Genomic DNA, 14,583 nt, shown 5'->3' on the forward strand with positions numbered 1-14,583 from the left:
TTTGCTGTTTGCTTCCAGAAAAGACAATTTAAGTGCTGGTTATTAGAGCCTGTCAGTAAATTTCAGAAGCGAAGCAAATCTTGCTCAACTGATTGACAGCTACAAATTAATTTTGCTTTCTTTAAACAACTAACCAGCCTGACGTTCACGTGGCTGACAAGCCTCGCTGTGTGTGCTCTCTTGGTCCAGCACAGGGTGGTCTGAATATTATCATGTAGTGCAAATTCTTCTGCCTTCACTCAGCTTCTTACTGGGGAAGACAGTGCAGTGTATTAACAGATGCCTGAGTGGTAAGGATGGCAGTTTAGAATTCTGCCTGTTGATAAATACATAGCTGTGCTAGGAGACATTTATGGCAGGAATGGCCCCACATTTGCAGGGGGCCCGCTCAATTCTATTTGTGGTTTCTTATTGCATTCATTCAGCAACATTTGACCAAGCACTGTGTTAAGTACTGGGGAGGAAGAGAAAAACGCTGTTCAGTCCCTTTTTATAAAGATGCCCCAGGCTAAGGACAAAAGAGACATCAGTAAGGGCTGTCTGTTGTAGTTAGAGCTGTCATAGGCAGGGATGTTATGGGCAAAGGTTGGGTGGTGGTGGCCAGTTGGACACAGGAAATGCTTCTTCCAAAATGTCACTTATCTGTGGGTGTTTGTTTTTTTTTAAGAGAGGTGTAACATAACACAGTAATGTTCACACACCTTCATTGTGTGGCTCAGTGAATTTTTACGTATACGTACATCCATGTCATTAACCACCCAAATTGAGATATGCGATGGGGCGTTTCATCTTCCAAGAAAGCTTCTTTGTGCCCCTTCCTAGTCAATCCTCCCACCTCCAGGAGGTAACTAATACTTTATCACTATGGAATTATTTTGCCTGTTTTTGAATTTCATATAAATGGGTTCATATGATATGGTAGCTTTTTTTCTTTTCTTTTTTTTGGGGGAGGGGTAACTGTGTTCTTCAGCTCAACATTTGTCTGTGAGACCCATCCCTGGACACTGTGGACCTGTAGCTCTTTTTATCCCTATAAAGTCTTCCATTGTAGACAGTGGGATTTGAAGGATGGATACAAGTTGCTCCCACATGGACAGTTGGGAGAAGGCACTGTATACATTTAAGGATGGTATATTTGGAGGGTACTTGTAGTTACAATATAGGGGCTTGGGGGTTCATATAGAAGATTGTTCTGAAAAAAAGATTGGAGCTACGCTGGGAAGGATGTAGAATATACCTCAAGATGTTTGAACTCTGTTTTTGTAGATCATCCTCCAATCTCTTCAGAGGTCATCAGTAGGTGGGATCAGATCTAAGTGCTGGCCCCATTTTTCTGGTGTAAACATGACGAGTGCATGGAGGCAAGGCGAATTCAGCAACAGGAAACTAGAGGCTAGGCCGTCATGGTAACCCAGCTGGCTTGATTCTCGGTCAAGGGAAGGAGAGAAGTGAAATAATCAAAGTGAGATTAACATGTTTGGAAATGAACAGGAGGGGAGGGAGGAGTCAAAAATTGAGTTGTAGCAGGTAAGGCAGAAGCGACCTGGGAAACGAGAAGTTAACTCCCACTTTTGATGTTCACTTGAAGCTGCGATGTGAGCGTGAGTGAGAGCATTCAAGTTCTGCTGAGACCCCTCCAGCCCTCCCCCCACCTGACCCCCGCTTACCCTAGCAGGACAGCCCCACTCGGGGAGATGGATGAAAACGCCTCGAGGAATTATGCACGTTTAATTTACATCTGGGTCTGAATTCCCGGGCCCCTCTCTTCTGTCATTTTGCCATTTCCAAGAATAACATACCAGGGCTTTTTATTCCAGCCCTGTGGTGGTGCCCTTTTTGAGAGAATAAATCCCAAGTTGTATTGCCAAAAGCCAGTGACATTTGCCATGTTTGAAAAGGCCTTATTTTGAAGAATGATTATTGATTCTTTTTCACATTTCAGATCATTCCTTTGATGCTGCCTTTTACTGGCCCCAGTGAGCAACCCTCAGCTGCGTTCTTGCCTCCTTAACACAGCCGTTCACCCGAAAAGAAGGCTGTGTTCTTCCAAGCAGTGCTCACCCTGAGCCTAACCACCGGAAAAGTCACTGTTTCTCTGAATATTTCATCACACAGAAGAGTTTCTCCGAGCCTTGGCAGGGTTGCTGCAAATATGCAGATCTGCTTAAAAATGAACACAGGTAGTGATGGAGGCAGGGACGAGAGATGCCAGGGTTCTTCATTAGAGGAATGATAGCAATTTTGTCTGATATCATTACTCTAGGCCTGCGATTTCCAGGACTAGAAAGAGACGGTGGCCAAAGGGAGTAGCTGATCAGGAGAAAATGATAAACAAGCCACTGAAATTGCTCACAAAACATTGACCACCGCCCCCACCCTGGGGAATAAATATTGAAAAGGACCATTGGGTATAGCTGGTGTCCCTGCAACAGAAGAAGACCCTGATTTCTGGATTTCAGAATCAGGAAGCCACTCACCCATACATCTTAGGAATCTTGACATCACCTATGAGTGTTAGAAATGAAATCTCTCATTCAAATGCAATGATGACTTTGTAAGCCTAATAGGAGTAGTTAAAAAAAAAAAAGAATGAGGCTTTAAGTCATGGTATAGACTATGCATATTGAAATGTAGAACTTTTTAATCAAATACTGATTTAATTCTTCCATGGGAGGGTAGAGCCAACACCCCAATTATGTCACAATATATATAAATATATATTGTATAAAAATATATATATATACATATAATTACTTATAGTTGAGCACGTACCTCTTGGAAGGTAAAGCCTTCAGTTGTGAATAACGCGTGTAGCATAATGCATAGAACAAGGTAATTATTATTCTATCCTTTCCTTTAGACCAGCTCTCTGCAGGGAGTATGGCTGCTTCTGTTTTAGACCCAGAGGTCCACACGTGTACTCATTAATGACTCTACTGTTCTGCCAGCACTAGGATTTTTAAGTGGAGAGTCTATGAAACCAATATGGCATTGAGTTGTTGAAGTGTGTCCATAAAGGATGGACAAACCCTGTGACACTCCATCTTCTGTCTTCTCTGAATACATTCTTATGCCAGCATTATCATGGACCCTGATATTCCTTTAGAAATGGAGTGTCTCCCTTAGAGAAGTTTATTCACCCAAATAAGAAAGAAATACACTGGAGTGTGCAGTCTTCCTAGGGCTGTGGTACCTGGTCAAGACTATGGTCAAAGGATAGGATTTAGGTTGCTTCTGTCAGAGCATATGTAAGTTTTCCCCCTTTCAAAAGGTGCATCTTTCCATTTCCAGTATTTAACATTAGAACAGAATACTTCCATTTTTATTGTATCAGCCTTTACTTTTACCTTTTTATGAGTGATTGTACGTTACAATTTACAGCTTAGGACAATAGATCTCAAGTGTTAGTGTGCATTATTAGCACATGGGAAATTGGTTTAAAGTGCATTTGCCCAAGCCCAGCTCCGAACTTACTCAAACTGACTCTTCAGATGTGTAAAAAAATAAACAAATAAATTTAAAAATCCAACAGTAATAGTTCTGATTCTGACGCCTGCCATTGGCTTAATGAACTTGAACTCTTCTTTAAAATCTACCTTAACCTCAATCTTGAAACCAAACACATCCTGTGACTGGACTAGGATCTGGTTTTCCAAGTTCGTGCCACTTCTGAGAGTCTCTAAGGCCTTTGTCTGCCTGCAGCATGATCGGTCAATTCATTTGCTTCTCAGGTTTTGGATTATTAGCCATATGGCTTTCTGGCCTGCCTCTAATTGAAAGGGTTGACTGTTGCATGTCATGCCTTCGATGCACTGGGGAAGGAAATAATGAGCTGGAACATGGTGACTCTGTGGTCCCCAATGTCCATTACAGGGACACGATATCAAGGAACAAAATGTCAAAAATTAGGAAGTGTCTCAAACTAGTCATTGGTAATATTTCAGAAATACTTACCAGAATTCCAAAGCATGTCAGAGTCCAAAACACCAGAAAAATCACTTCAGCAAGAAGAACAAACATGTGCCTGAGATCAATCCTGTTGTATATGAGACACAGCCCATGCAGATGTTTCCACTTCTAGGATGACTTCAAGATCTCAGGAACCTTCTGAAAATATGTGACTCTATTTCCTTTTAAAAGAATATATTTGTTGGGGCAGCATTAACTGCTGTAATAAATACTAATGAAAGTTTAGTGCCTTGAGACAACAGAAATGTCCATCTTGCCCGTGAAAGCAGTTCAGTGTGGACGTTCCAGAGCAACAGGTGACTTTCCTCCAGGCAGTGATTACAAGAATCGGGTTTGTGGTTTCACCATCCCTTTGGCCTCAGGTTCCTCGGGAAACAGCTGACAGATGGGAGAAATAGAGGATGAAGACACTTCTTAAATGTTTCTGCCCCAGAGTCACAAGCAGCACTTCTGTTCACGTATCTTTGGCAACTGGTCACGTGGCTCCATCGAGGTTCGAGAGGTCAGGGAGTCAGCAACTGTAATCCCGGACTGGACATCCACTTGCCAGCATCAACTATGCTAAAGCTGAGATGTTTATCCTTTCTTGGGTTGTCCCAAATGTTGCAACTAGCCTCAATTATGAATTCCCTTTCATATGCGTCTGATGTATTTGTTCTCAATAATGATGGAAAGATGACTGAGAAGATCTTTCTCCTAAACCATCTCTGCGTGAATGAACCCAGGCTTGCCTTATACCATTTAGCTGCAGTCTTCTCTCAGACATACTGCTTGAAATTTTATTATAAAATTAATTTAGTTAATAACGACTCCATTAACATTTAATTATTTTGTTTTTTATTTTTAATTCTTTTCATTGAAGTATATTTGAATTACAATATTATATTAGTTTTACGTGTACAGCACAGTGATTCAGTATTTTTACAGATTATACTCCATTAAAAGTTAACACAGACTAATGACTATAACTCCCTCTGCTGTACAGTATATTCTTGTTGCTTGTCTATTTTTTACATAGTAGTTTGTGTCTCTTAATTTCAACCCTCTATCTTGCCCCTCCCCACCCCCCACCGGTAACCACTAGTTTGTTTCTATATCTGAGTTTGTTTCAGTTTTGCTGTATATATTCATTTGTTTTAATTTTTATATTTCACATATAAGTGATATTGTAAAGTATTTGTCTTTAGCTGACTTATCTCACTAAGCATAACATTCTCTAGGTCTGTCCACATTGCTGCAAATGGCAGAATTTCATTCTTTTTTACAGCTGAATAATATTCCATTGTGTGTGTGTGTGTGTGTGTGTGTGTGTGTGTATATACATACAATGGAATAGTGTGTGTGTGTGTGTGTGTGTGTATTCTTTATCCATTTATCTGTTGTTGGACACTTAAGTTGCTTCCATATCTTTGCTATTATAAGTATTGCTGCTATGAACATTGGGATGCATGTATCTTTTTGAATTAATGTTTTCATTTTTTTCTGGATAATATCCAGGAGTGGAATTGCTGGATCATATAGTAGGTCTATTTTAGTTTTTTGAGGAATCTCCATACTGTTTTCCAGAGTAGCAGCACCAACTTACACTCCCACCAGCAGTGTACAAGGGTTTCTTTTTCTCCACATCTTCTCCAACATTTGTTTTGTGTACACTTTTTGATGATAGCCATTCTGACAGGTGACAGGGGTGATATCTCATTGTTTTGATTTGCATTTCTCTAATAATTAGTGATGTTGAGCATGTTTTCACATGCCTATGGGCCATGTGTATGTCTTCTTTGGAACAATATCTATTTAGATCTTTTGCCCATTTTGGGGATTGGGTAGTTTTTTGATATTGAGTTGTATGAACTGTTTATGTATTTCGGATATTAACTCCATGTTGGTCATATCATTTGCAAATATTTTCTCCTATTCTGTAGGTAGTCTTTTCATTTTGTTAATAGTTCCCTTTGCAGTGCAAACAGTTTTAAGTTTAATTAAGTCCCATTTGTTTATTTTTGCTTTTATTTCTTTTGCCTAAGGAGACAGATCCAAAAAAATAGTGCTATGATTTATGTCAGAGTGTTCTGCCTATGTTCTCTTATGGGAGTCTTATAGTTTCTGGTCTTACATTTAGGTCTTTAATCCACTTTGTCTTTATTTTTTTATATGGTCTGAGGAAATGCTCTAATTTCATTCTTTGATGTGTAGCTGTCCAGTCTTCCCAGCACCACTGATTGAAGAGACTGTCTTTTCAGCATTGTGTATTCCTGCCTCACTTGTCATATATTAATTGACCGTAAGTGTATGGTTTTGTCTCCAGGCTCTCCACTCTATTCTGTCGATCTATGTGTCTGTTTTCGTGCCATACCATGCTGTTTTGTTTACTTTAGTTTTGTAGTATAGTCTATTGTCTGGGAGGGTGATACATCCACCTTTGTTCTTTTTCCTTAAGATTGTTTTTTTCCACAGAGTTCTCCAAAGTTGTTCCCAATGCTCTTTCTGGCACAAAATAATTTTCTACGATGTGTAATTAGAAATAAAAATTTATTAAACAGATTTTTTAAAAATGATTTTGTCTTGCAGAGGCAAAGGACAAACTGCATCCAAAATGGACATGTTGGAGAGACTGGGCTCTAAGGAGCTAGATATTCATGTGTCCTGCCACACTATACAGACTCCTGGATGTGGTGAGTGCCGCGTGTTTTCAACTTAGATGTGAAGTCCAGGTGTGTGCCCAGACCAGATGTTACCAGAATGCTCTCTTTCCTATTGCTGGCTAGTGACTAGAGGTTGCTAAAGTGATGATTATAAGATCCTGCTGAGCCTTCCAAGAAGAAGAGACACCATTCATTGTTTCAAACAATATAATTGAAGATGAGAATTAGGCTCTATTTGGGGAGCCAGTCGCTCTCATGGGCAAAGCGGTGTGAGGCTACAAGTTGATGAGAACTGCCTCTCAGGCTAAGTCTGGGGAGGCAGCAGGTGGGCTTCCTATGCTGTTTTGGGGTCATTGATGCTCTTGATCAACTTTCAGGAAGAACTGAGCTGCCATTAATGTTGATTCTGTTATGACATCAGTTGTCTGAGTTTAAGGATTCATGCAAGGCATATATCATGGAAATAGATTTCTATTCCACATCACTCTTAAGCCTTGAGAATTTGTGAACACTTACTATGTGCATTATAATAGGTACTTGTGGATACAACATAACTTAATTCGTATCTAACAATAATCTTACGTGAGGGGGCTGTATTATCTCCATATTGCAAAAGAGAAAATGCCAAGGCTTAGAGCTGCTTTTAGTTTCTTGCTCACAGTCACAGGATAATTAAATAGCAAATCTGTGTTCCCATCCCAGACCTGTCCAGCTTCAAAGCCTGAGCACCAGCCTCCAGGTGAAACAGCTTTGGCTTCTCTTACAAGCTTCCTCCCTTATTCACCCAATTCATAAATATTTATTGAACAGGTACTGGGCTAAAAGCTGAGAATATGTCAGGAAACCAAAAAGAAATGGTCTCTCTCAGTGTGAAAAATACATGTTTATAGGGATGACTGCAATTAAGTTAAAATTACATAGATAACCGCTGAAATGCATTTGTGACAATGGCTATGATGCAAAGTGCAGGCTGCTGTAAAAGGATTTGAAGGGAGATATGGCATCAGAGGAATCTCTGAGAAGGAAGCATTTAAGCTGAGAACTAAACCTGGGTAGACTTTAGCGTCGAGAGAAGGGCAGAGAGCACGCCAAGCAGAGGATTAGTGTGTGTACAAGCCCAGAAAGCTGGTCGGAAACCAGAAACAGGAAGGCCAGTGTTGCTGGACCTTGGAGAGCCAGGCCGAGTGGTGAGAGAGGAGGTCAGTGAAGCAGGCAGGGCTGCACCCAGAGCCTGGGCTCCACACACGCAGTGGAGAAAAGCACAGATTAGTTCCCTGGTGATGCCCATTGACAGATTGGGAGGTTGAAAGCTACTGAGGGTTCTTGTTTGCTTTGTAAAAACAACCTTTTTATAAGCGTAATAATTGATGGTGCATTAACTCTTGGTGGCAAGACGTTTACATAAGACCAGCCTGTTTTATCTATCCTTATAGAAGTTTATGCAGAATAAAGTGCTCAAAATGTCATCAATAGTTAGGAAATCAATTAAGGCAGATTTTTCAGAATAGTGAGCTAATAAATGTAATTAATAGTTTATTAAATGTGCTGCGTATATGAGTTATGCCATTTTGGATGATCAAATTGCCAATAACTGGAACATAATTAAATGCTTAAAAAATTAAAACTATAGTAACATGGTTTACTCCTCTCTGAGGTTTCCAGTTAAATACAGCATCTTCCTAGGTCGTACATTGCATTCTCTTTTCAGCTTCTCCCGACTTCCCACCGAAACCATAACTGGATGGTGCGAAAAGACAAAAAAACCTATCAAACAAATTAAACCCTTCCCTCAAATTAAAAACACACAGTCCCATTCTCTTCATGCCAGTTCTTGGAACTATGCTGGCCGCAGATTCAGAAGTGCTCAAGATGGAACAGCTTAAGTCATGGTTGCAGTCTGGTCATCACGCAGTTTGCTTTTTCCCTCTGGTGGCCGTTACAGTATCTGTAAAACAATTCAGGAACGTGCAGCTGGAAACTGAATCGGTGTCCTGATCATTAACTGCTTGAGCCTGCTCTTTTGTGACTCAGAGAGGCTCGAGAGATTTCAGCTTTTCTACAAACAAACAATAAATACATCAATACAATTAAAATTAAAAAAAAAAACAAACAAACACAGATTGCTGGAAACCCTGAAATCTGGAAACCCTCCAGAAAATGATTGTTTATTGAACACCGACTGGGGACTGTGTGAAGCACAGTGTTTTACGTGCTTGATAATCTTTCCGACAACCTTGTCAGCTAGGACTTTGAAATTTCAATTTTAAGTGATGAAGCTAAATGCTGAGAATTTAAGTAACTTGTCCAAGATCACACAGCTGGTAGGGGGTGGAACTGGACTCTGGATCCTGTGCCTTTAGCCACGAAGCCTCATGGCTTCTCCCACCGAAGGTATCAGTGAAAATCTAAACAGAGGCACCAGAGACTTCTTTTGCCAGTTTCACCTTTTCCTAGTGAGTCCTTTTGTCGCTGACCCCTAGATAAATGCTAACTTATTCTCCAGATAGTCTGAGTTGTGCATGTGTGAACACCAACTATTACTAACCTGCCTTTCCCTTTCCTTTCCTCCATCCTCCCCGTTTCTAGAAAGAGCTGGTCCACCCTCTCCTCTGAAGGGCTGCAGCCCAGGTGTGGCCTGCAGTCTCCCCAGCTGAGGCTCCAGCTCTCCCCTTCACGTGTCTTCATTTCACATGTACCATTTCCCTGTGCTGAGCCCAGATGCCGGGTAAATCCCATCTGTTCTTGTAACTCTGAGTCACCTTTTCTGCAGCAGAATGGGGCAGAGTGGGTGGGGCTGAGTCCTGATCTGACTCATCCAGTCGGTGATGCAGAATGGGAGAACGCCAGGGACGTGTCAGGTGTTGAGAGAAAGCTTAGCCCAGCAGACAGAATATGAGATGGTTCCTGACAGGTCTTTGGAACTGAGGTATCTTATTTAGGTGTATTCATGCCACAGGTGTCTTCCTGTAGGTTTGCAAGGAATCCTGGAAGGCAGGCCAGTTTAGGAAGAGAAGCCCAGTGCTGTCGCTGAGCACTGATTTGTGCCTTGTACCCCGGCCCGCATCTGAGATGCTGTAATTGGCTGCACCAGTTCCTGACCTGGTCAGTGTAACACCTGGACGTTAAGTCAGGCAAGTGCATGAACCATAGTGTTGTCTCTGTTGTCATAGGGGCATTTGGAGATGCAGAATTCGGATGAAAAAGTGTTGACTCTCTATGGGTAACTCCAGAAAACTTCCACAAAGGAAAGCGTCAGAGGAGAGGGGGCTTTTTGTGGTCAGACTGATGGGGGAAGGCAGACACGGAGGGAGAGAAAACGTTTTATACAAATGAAATAATTTAACTCAGGGAATTGCACAGATGTGGTATTGTGGCTATCAATTAATCTGCTGGTATAGATAGTGTGAGGAATTTTGTGGTGAGCCTTTCTTGTGGTCACTGCGCATGTTCCTTGGATGGCAAAGAGACATGCTTTATTAAGAGCATGTGGGAGGTCCTGAACCACTGAAAAACTGGGAGTGTGGTCCTTTCCCCAATATCAGCTCAAGGCCTGTTTTTTCCCCCAGTCTCACACAGTAGAAAACCAGGATAACAAAGCCAAGAGATTATTAGCAATGACCATGGTCATCCTTTAACAAGAAACAATATTAACTTGATAGCATTATTGTCAAGGACATAGTCCTTCTTACTTGGTTTTAATAGCATTCTCGCCCCCTTGGATGCGGTCACCTCGTTCTCCTTCACACCTCGCCCGACCCACTGCATTCTCCCTGAGGTCACTTGTGACTGCCTCGTCGCCAAATCCAGGGACTCCTGTCCACCCTTATGGTACTGTGAGCTCTGCAGCCTTTGTCCTTTTTAACACTTTCCATCTTTCTTTGAAATGATGGTGACATTTTCCTCCCTTTGGTTTTCATGGCACTCTGTGTCCAGGTTTGGTGGTGGACACCTACCTGTTTGCATAACTAGCACCCTTTCTATTTCCCTGAGAATAGCCCCTCCCTCTCCAACCCTCACCAGCACAGTTGCAGTGGGAGGAGGGTGGCTTTAGACCAGGTGGGCTGATGCAGCGTTGGCAGTCTGACCCACGCAGGACCAATCATCATCTTTCGTATTGGAGTGAGGGCTCAGGCATTCGGGGAAGCACCTTTGGGGTGGTGTTCATAAAGAGTCTCTCATTGGATATCTGAATTCTCAGATACAAATGGCAGGACCTGATGGCAAGTTTCTTACCCCGTGCACTAGAGAAATAGGTCCTCAGGAAGACAATGAGAGACAAAGCAGGTGCAGAGAGAGGAGAGTGGAGAGACAGAAATAGCCGCTGGTGTTTGAAACTTGTGTTTGCTCCTCATGGTGAGCCCTTGCTTTCTTACTTCCAGAAACAACAGAGGAAGAATGTGGAGGTTTTGAGTTAGGGCAGCGTGGATAATGGGGGAAGTCTGGTGTCCCCACGATGACGTCACCAAGGATCTGGGGAGGAAATCCTTGAAGGTAAGTCGAGGTACTCTTTGCAGAAAAGACGGAACAAATCCAGTGCAAATAGAAACAGATGTCCCCCACACAGAGGCCTCACCCAGATTTTTTTTCCAATTTTATAGAAATTCCAAAATATTGGTATAAATGAATAGATTGGGGTGATACGTGTTATATAAGTTATACATGGCCACATGGATAATGAATGGGGAAGTTAACTGCATTCCACATTGCCTGCACTCTCTCCAGTGCAACAGAGATTGTCCAGCACCTTTATTTTTCTTTATTGTTACTTTCTTTTCCTTTGTCTTCCTTCTTTGACTTCTTTTTCCTTTGAACGCTTATCCAGAGATTTAACATATCAGCGGATCTTCTCCGGTGGAAGTGGTTGTTGAAGACAAAGCCTCACTCTCTGCTCTGGCAGCTTCTTGGTCTTGATTAGTAGAAAATACCACGTGGGTCGCTTTCTAGTCAGTCGATCAATTTCTAATCAATTAATGTCATCTCTCTTGTGTTCTGATTACCAAAATGACACATCATATAAAACGCAAATAAATATCTAGCGCAGAATACAAGCAAATGTCCTGATCTTTCCCAAACTGATAGTTAAGAATGATGTAGTAATTACATTTTCAATTTGCATCTTCCTAATTATCAGTTTGAGAGAACATAATTTAACATTTTCTGAACATTTATACATTTTATCTTGAAATGATCCATTTTGTCATTTACTTATGCTTCTGTTGGTTTGTTTGCCTTTTATCTTCTTGGTGCGGTGGAGCACAGTATAGAAGTAAGTATGAATGCTTAATGTATTATATATGTTGCAAATCATTTTCTTTGAGCTATGATGTCTTTTAACCTTGTTTATAGAATATTTTAAACTTGACTGAATATGGAGGGGAGAGGTCACAGTGAAGGGGTAGAAATATCACTGTTTTTATGTCAGAGGAAGATCTGGATTTGAATCCTGACTCCTCCCCTCACTGTCCGACCTTTTGGAAGTTGTCTAAATCTCTCTGAGAGTTTATTTCTCTTAGACAAAGAAAGTCGATATTATCTGACTAATATAGTTTTGAGAGGATTAAATGAGGTAACATAACCTAAAGCGCTGTGCAGTGATCAAAGAGCCATTCAGCTTTAAGTGGCCCATTGCGATTACACGCATGCTCTTTGATAGCACCTGGTGTGTTCCACAGCCTGAAATAAACATAGCCATTGTCTTTCCTATAAGCAAAACATCCCAAATTTAAAACGTGGATGATCTTAAGCACTAAACCTCAGGTCATTGTTTGCAATCTTGTCTTTTTCCATAAATGATAACATATATACAGATTAAGGGGCTTGCTTAACATTTCCTGTTTCCCTTTTGTTGGAGTAAGAATTGCCTTTCAGGTGAAATGGCCCACTCTTTTAATGAACTCTGTTTTTCAGTCTAAGATGCATTTTGTACCAGTCTATTTCTCTGTTTGTTACCAAAATCCATTCCTTTTATTTCCCCTGCTCTGTATTTGAGAGGATTGCATTTTCTAGGCTTCCTTGCCTGCTGGCTTTGTTTACCACAGTTTCTGTAATTAAAAAAACAAAACAAAACAAAACTTCATTAGAAATGTATACAATCAAATTTGTCAAATTTGTAGCCTCTGGGGTTTGTTTTTTTTTTTTTGAATATTTGTTAGGAAAGATTTTACCTAAAATATTTTCTATGTTTTATAGTGTATTTTATAGCTTTAGAAAGAAAAGTTATCCCTTCCCACCCCCTTTCCTAAAATTGAGATTTGCAAGTATTAACTACTATATATAAAACAGATAAACAAGCTTCATCTGTATAGCACAAGGAACTATACTCAATATTTTGTGGTAACCTATGATGAAAAATAATATGAAAACAAATATATATATATATATATATATATATGTATTTATGACTGAAACATTGCTATGGTAGCTAGCCCCCTACTATGATTTTCTTTTTATTTTTTTCTGATAATTTCTTGAGATCAACCTTTTATTTCACCATTCTCTATCCAGTTATGTCTGTTTTGCTTTTTAACCTATTCACTGAGTTTTTAAACTTAAACGAGTATAATTTTTAATTTCCAGAAGTTTGTTTTGTTTTTCACATACTCATGTTCTTCATAAATAGCAGCTTCGTTTGTATATTATAGATTCTCTTATTTCCTTAAACATTTTAAGTAAAGGTGTCATGTTATGTATCTAATTTTTCCTCTGTCTAAACTCCGTAGAAATTTAATTCTGTTGATTGTTGCTTAAACTTGCTTTAGCTCATAATGACTTCTTTCTGTACGTGAGCTCATTTTCACCAGGTATTTATTTGTGACCAAGTTGAGAAGCCTGGCTTCTTTTTTTTTCTCCTGAAAAGGATGTCAAGAACCTGGAACCACTTTAAGTTCAATATCCAGAATTGGCAACTTCTGGAATATTTAAATAAATTCAATATCCCCTATATGTGTATGAGCAAGACTGCAATTATGACTTTTTGCAAGGATTTTTTTTTTTAACATTTACCCAGCACAATGGTCAAAACAATTAGTTTCCTGTTATCTTTTTTTGAAAACAGGTATCTTTACCTGAAAGTATAACTCTCTGAGGATTTATATGGTGGATTCAATCTAACTCCCACCTGTACTCACCTAAGACCTCTTCTCCTAAAGACCTTGAGGATGTTAAGAGTCAAATCTGAGTTTATTATAACTAGAAAATGCCCTTAGGACAGCCAGGTCTTCAGTTGTAGCTCACTTTCCTGATTACTTGTTTCCTCTTAGATGTCAGACTTCTCTAACATTCTCGCGAATTCAGCTCGGCAAGTGAAATAATCTTTATTGAATTGTATCTCATATTTCCAGGTGGTTTTAAATGAGAGTATTTTCATAAAATATAACCAAAACATTTCTAGACGCAGTTTCTGTTTTCTCTTTATTTTTATTTCATTAAGTTACAATGGATTCTTTTTCCTCTACCTGAATTTTGTTAGATTGAGCTTTTGCTGTTGTTCTCATGGAATGGGCTTTCTGCTCCACACACACTTTTCTGCTAGTTGTTACATTAATTTTTAAGCAAATGCATTTAATCTTAGCATTTCCTATCAATTTCAAACTGGATTGCTAACCATAGCCCAGTCCTAGAATCCCATAGAACAAGGCAAAAATTCTAGTAGGATTTAAATCCTTCTCCTCTTCTTGAACCATTATTTTTGGGGAAGAGAACACTTGCTTGACAGCTGGATAAATTTTCATAGCCTTATTACCTGGAACTATTTCAAGTTAATTAATTTGTCATTATATATCCTCCATATACTAAGATTCATTTCTCAATTCACAAGGATATGTTAATGGAAACATTTTTGTGAAAAAGGAAATGTAAGTAATACATAGCTTTTTTCCACTGATGTCTAAAATGTCTATTTTGTTCTCATAGTTGGATCAAAGTTTTGATAGAGATAGGAATTTTTTTTTTAGTTCAAAATCCTTCATTCTTA

This window comes from Camelus bactrianus, chromosome 11, assembly GCF_048773025.1.
Source record: "Camelus bactrianus isolate YW-2024 breed Bactrian camel chromosome 11, ASM4877302v1, whole genome shotgun sequence".
In the NCBI taxonomy this organism is placed as follows: Eukaryota; Metazoa; Chordata; class Mammalia; order Artiodactyla; family Camelidae; genus Camelus; species Camelus bactrianus.